At 31.0% G+C, this 6,070-nt stretch overlaps 1 long non-coding RNA gene across 1 annotated transcript; it reads left to right on the forward strand.

Moving 5' to 3' along the window:
* The first annotated feature begins 689 nt into the window (after window positions 1-689).
* Window positions 690-1,819, forward strand: LOC134255415 (uncharacterized). The gene is made up of 3 exons (XR_009989539.1): window positions 690-763; window positions 1,223-1,306; window positions 1,754-1,819. It is a non-coding gene; the product is annotated as an uncharacterized LOC134255415 (long non-coding RNA).
* The last annotated feature ends 4,251 nt before the right edge of the window (window positions 1,820-6,070 follow it).

Here is a 6,070-nt window from a genome sequence, read left to right on the forward strand (position 1 = left end):
ATTTCTTATGCATACTCAAGAATTCAGCATTTATTTTGATTATTTAAATAGTTGCAGTGGACTGTGCCTGAGACGATTCCCCACATTGCCGGCTATGTAGACAGCTTGTGAAAATGGTGAGAACCATGCAGCTCAAATTTCAATTAACACAAATAAACTAACAATGTTTTTATCAACCTGTATCTTTAAGCATAAGACTATAAAATATATTGCAACAACTTGAAATGCTATATACCAAGTAAACAAGACGAGGTTTGTATTCTTATTTTCCTTATCCTAAAAATACAATAGCAATGGATTCTGAGCTATGCATAATTTTTTTTACGTTAAATACTTAAGCATGAATTATTAAAAATAGCTATAATATTTTATGATGCACAATTATGCATGCATTATTTACAGGAATCCAAATGATCACAAGAAATGACAAAAGCAGTATGAAGAAATATTTCTTAAATTTTCTGATAAGATCAATAAAATCACATGAATTGATTTTTTTAGCTCACCTGAGCCATTTTAAGACCCGAGCGAGTTTTCTTATCTGTGTCTTTTATTTGTCTGTCATCTATAAACTTTTCAATTTTTTACATTCATGAGAATAAAACCTAGTTTGAACAAAAAACCCTGCAAGATACATCTTTTCTTTCAGATATTGTGCCAGAAAAGTTTGAAGTACATGTAGCTATGGAAATGATCAACATTCAACTTGCTGAGCCTTTCTTCTGAGAGTGACTTGACCAGATATTTGGCTACCCAGTATGAGGTACGAACTAATCATTTGTTGTACGACTTATTGTGTTTGAGATTGCCACCATTTACTAGAACATTGCATTCGCTGTCCACTTTAAAAATCTGCTATCTACAGTGTAATTTGTTAAATTAAATATATTTTACTTTATATTAAATCACTTGCTCATTATCCCAATAACTTGCATGTTAAATGCTGTAGATGCTAACCTTTGCATTTTTGTTTACTCTTAAATTCCATGTGTTCCGAGTATGTACATCCATTTCATATCATGCTTTGTCGTCTCTAAATTTAATCTAATACATATCATAATATGTTTTTGAAATAAGTCGCTGAACTAGATCACAAAGATTAAAGATTTTATTATTGTATGAATGTTATCTACTTGCTCTAATCATAAATACATCTGTTTGCATATTTTTTCTACGAGATGCCATACCTGCTTTTAATTTTTCATATTTTTTTTATCCATAGTATCTTTCTGCTACATTAAATAAAATATCGTGGAGGAACACAAAGAAAAGGACTGTGCATCTCAACATATTCAAGGTCAAGCAGGTAAATACATTGGTAAATTGCTCAAAAAAAAAAAATGGCAAAAAGTCACCAGTCCCAAATTTACATGTACTTCCACAAAATCTGTAGCTTGCTGCTGTGAAACTATAGATACGTATGTCTTAATATATTAAATGCTGTAAACTTTATTCTTTTCATTTTCGAAAACTTTGTAAATCTTCAAATTTCATGTGTTCGGACTACGGTACCATTATGTATGTTTCATATCATATTTTGTCGTCTATAAATTTGATCTATACATATAATTATATGGTTTTTTATGTAATTCACTTACCTAGATGACACAGAGAATTTTTTTCATTGTGTAAAATGTTATCTTCTTGCTTTAGTCATAAGTATACCCTATTTGTATATTTTTTCTCCTTTTTGTATATTCTTTCTACGGAGAGCCATACCTGTTATTAATTTTTCATATTTTGTTTGTGACAGCTTTTTACCATATCCATAGTATCTTGCTGCTAAATGAAAGAATTATTGTGGAGGAGCAGAGAAAAGCTTACCTCAAGATGTTCAAGGTCAAGCAGGTAAACATAGTGGTAAAATGCTCCAAAAAAAAAAAAAGATGGCGAAAAAATCATTAGTCCCCAATTTACATGTATAACAACATTAGCTTCATAATCTGTAGCTCGCTGGCCTGAAATATAGATAATTATCTGTCTTTATTACCCAGACTTGAAAAAATGGCATATCTTTTGTGGTCTTCTGTAATTTTTTTAATTAATCAAAATTGAGCTGTGTTTCCTCTAGGTCAATTGATAATTTTACAATCAACTCAGATTTTGTGTACTATTTAATATATGCAATTGCATAAATCCGGAAGCACACATATAATATGTATATATAGGCAAATGGGTATTTATTTTTATGTTTGTTGTAGAAATTAGGAGCTAGATGTGCATCTCCAGAGCTGAAAACTTCTTGGCATGAAGAGAAGAAAAAGCAAGAAGAAGCAGTTTTAAATTTCTTCGTAGTACAAAAAAATGATTCTAAAGATAATACTATCTATGAAATTAGAAAACTGAAGTTGCGTTCTGATGAATGTGAGAAAGTCTTCAAAGAACAGGACACCAAAAGTGCAACTCTCAAATCAAAGCACTCTACAAGGCAGAGCATAAGGAGAACTAAGACAAATAAAGAATCTAAAGGAGTCAACCCTATGTAGTAATTGAACAGAGATGGGCTATTAGAGATGAAATATCTGAGTTGCTACTTTTTTTTTCACAAATGTGATGCTTGTTTTACTTATCTTTAATTTACACATTCAATGTTAGATAAGAAAAAAAATATACCTAGTGTTGTATTTTTGACAGCGAAATTTAATTTTTTTCTGATGCTTGATTACAGATTGAAACTGTTATGTTTTTTATTGTTTAAACATTTATTGGTTTGTTGTGTAGTATGCAATGACATACATTTTAATTTTGATTTATATATTACATATATGTACAAGTCTAACTTAAATAATAAGTGCATGGACATTATTGTGGAAAAAAATAAGACAATCAAGGGTAGTCTGAAAGATCTTTGCTGACAGTAAGTTGCAGATCTTGATACCCAAGTAAGAGAAGGGTGGCGTCTCTGACCGATCCTTTTGCTGTTGCTTGTGGGCGAGTGAGGCTTCTCTGTCAGTAGCTTAGTGAGTCATAGATGTAAAAAATAGAATAGGCAAATGAGGTAGAGACATTTCTGAGTAAAAAAAGGGGTGAATTGTGATTTTAATAAATATTACAATTGATATTGAAAGAGTAATGAGAATTGCAAGAGTAAAATATTAATTTGTTTCCTTCCAGTTGAAGTAAGAGAGTTTATGACAAGAATCTTTTCCATTAAAATGGAATTGTAATTAAAGCTTAAAAAAATTGTTAAATATACTTGTACATATGTTAATACAGGACTTTTATATGTGCATGTTTCAGAGCTCACTCTTGGTATTTTAAGGCAAGTTAAAAATATCACTATTGAAATATCTTGCATTCCAATGTAAAGTTGATTTAATGAGGATATGTTAAATTACAATCATCAAGCAATAAACCTAGCAGTTGGAACAGAAATGAGCTACATGTATTGGAAACAATTTTAAGCTGCTATTGTTTTGTGTAATTGTGATACTTTTTCCTTAATTTGAATTGACATAACCAAATGATATAAAGGATTTTTGGGTGTTGTATTTTTCAGTCAATATTAAGTATTTTACAAGTCGAACTTGAATAATTAGTGCATGGACATCTATTGTGGAAATACTTGGGAAACAATATAAGGGTGGGCTGAAAGAGCTTTGCTGGCAGTAAGTTGCAGATCTTGATACCCAAGTAAGAGAAAGGTGGTGTCTCTGACCGATCCTTTTGCTGTTGCTTGTGGGCGAGTGAGGCTTCTCTGTCAGTGGCTTAGTGTGCCTTATTAAATGTACATGTAAAACGAATGGGCAACTTTTATTGGCAACTTTTATTCTGTTTATGCAAAGTATGATATAATTTATTGTGGGAAATTGAAAAGCCATTTACAACCCATGCAGCAGTTTTAATAGGGGCAGTTTCAGTCAGATTTTGCAGTCTTTTGGACTCCAGAATGACTACATTTTTGACCTGTTGTGTTCTGATTTATTGCGGATTTGAATTTTACATACAATTCTATTCTTATATAAAATTATTTATAATTACTTCAGTATATTACTTACTACTAGTATGTTTAAATTTACTCCATTATAATTGAGCTACAAGCATGATTGTAATTTTTTAAATTCTGACTTTTAGGCATAAATTTGAAATATCTTGTACTTTGTTAGAACTCATTGTTTGTAGACTATTGAGATAACATCTAATAAAACTGAATGAGAAATGCATTTGTGTATGATTGTAAAATACTTGCCAAAAAACCCACAATTGTAAACCATACAAAGTATTGATGGAATAAATATAAGATAAAAATATTATGCAATAATATGATAATATTAAATTTCATCAAATACAACCTTAAATCTTAATGATATGGGAAGGTTTAATTCGTACATTTTCATCACTTATACACGAGATTTAATATTAGTTGATGAAAGATTAAAATTTGAACGTATTAGTAAGTTTACAATTTTCCGTATATAACGTAATTTTTGGAAGTATTATAAAGTAAAGTGTGAATTTAACAAAAAATAATGAGGTAAAGATCTACGTTAAATTTTATTAAATGAACAAATTTAATATGACCATAAAACTTTATTTTATGGCCATGTTTAATAATAATTATACGTTTTGTATATTAGAGGTATAATACTTGTTTACGGCAGACTTAAATCCGAACGTATTAGTAAGTTTACAATTTTCCAAACTTTATTAAATTTGTTCTTTTAATTTTTTATTAAACTCGTATTAAATGCTAATTATTTTCTAACATTTACGATCCCACAATATGTTATATTATGCATTTAAACATTAAATAATCGCAGCATTTAAATCGCATTTAAGGTAAAATTAAACCCGACTTTTCATGCAGTGTTTGGTAATACTTTTGAATGGCTTTCATAATTCGTATGTATATTTCTTGTAGCAAATCCTTTCTAGGTTCATTTTATTTTGACCTTGGAGGTTGGCCTATATGTACTTTAGGGGAAAAAAAACTTTTACATTGGTCATAACTTTTTAACAGTTAGTACTGAGTATTCATATTTCACAGGTGTATTCATATTGAAAAAAACCTTTTCAAGGTGCCATAATTTTTAATCTCTTGGCCTTGACGTTTGACTTTACTCCGAGTTGCGACCCAGAGTGTCGGAGATTCACAAACACATCTTGTCTTTATCAAGCATTTTATCCTTTTTTTATCTTATCTGGGAAGTATGTTTATTTTAAGTGATTAAATACTTGTCATATGATTCATAATCAATAAAATGTAACATTTTATTTGTTTTTTTTATTCAGCATTAGATTTCCAAATTAAATGGAAATCGAAACAGAATTAAATACATGGAAAAACAGAAGCACAAAAATATATCCCCTCTTTCTCTTTTATTCTTTCTCTCTCCCTGGTCCAGAAATTGATAATTTCCTCTTGCTCTCTCCACTTGCTCCTCCCTGTGTCCAATCACAGATCGCCTTTCATGTTGGTATCACAGATCACAGTCCACCCACCCTTCCTGTGACGTTATTAGACGTCTTCTTCCTCAGAGATAGTCTCCTCAACACCTTACCACGGCGTATCTCATCCACAATGTTATCAACGATCTTTCTGTCTTCTGCTTTAGCAGAGGCGTTAAAGGAAACTAAAAAAGATGCACAAGGATGACAAGATGAAATGAAAAATACATGGTTAAATTTGAAAGGATTGTAACACCCTTGTATAATGAATGAGATTGAACTATTCTTGTAATATGAGTACATGTACAAACCTTTGCGTCTATCGGACGTTCCTTCTTGCGCTCTTCTCCGTCTTTCTGCCGATTCCTCTTGTTGACGCTGAGATTCCAGTTCCTGTAAATAATTCACAACCTCATTTTGTTGAAAGTGTTTTACTCATTCTGCTATATAAATATTAATATGATATGAATGTAATTATCAGAGAGGTTTGAATCGGAATTAGAGAATATATCTGCTGGCATGCATTAATTTTCTCGCAAAATTGTCTGAAGGTGCTCAGGAACTCATCCAAGTTGAAGCCAGACGACACGACTGCTTACGTATCCTTTCTATGACGTCTTCTGTCTCCTCTAGATCGGTATCAGCTTCCCGTATTATAAAATAGGCTTTCTGTGTTTTGAAG

The sequence above is a fragment of the Saccostrea cucullata genome, unplaced genomic scaffold (genome assembly GCF_032062105.1).
Source record: "Saccostrea cucullata isolate Sc308-1 unplaced genomic scaffold, CSIRO_AGI_Scuc_v1 ctg17307, whole genome shotgun sequence".
In the NCBI taxonomy this organism is placed as follows: Eukaryota; Metazoa; Mollusca; class Bivalvia; order Ostreida; family Ostreidae; genus Saccostrea; species Saccostrea cuccullata.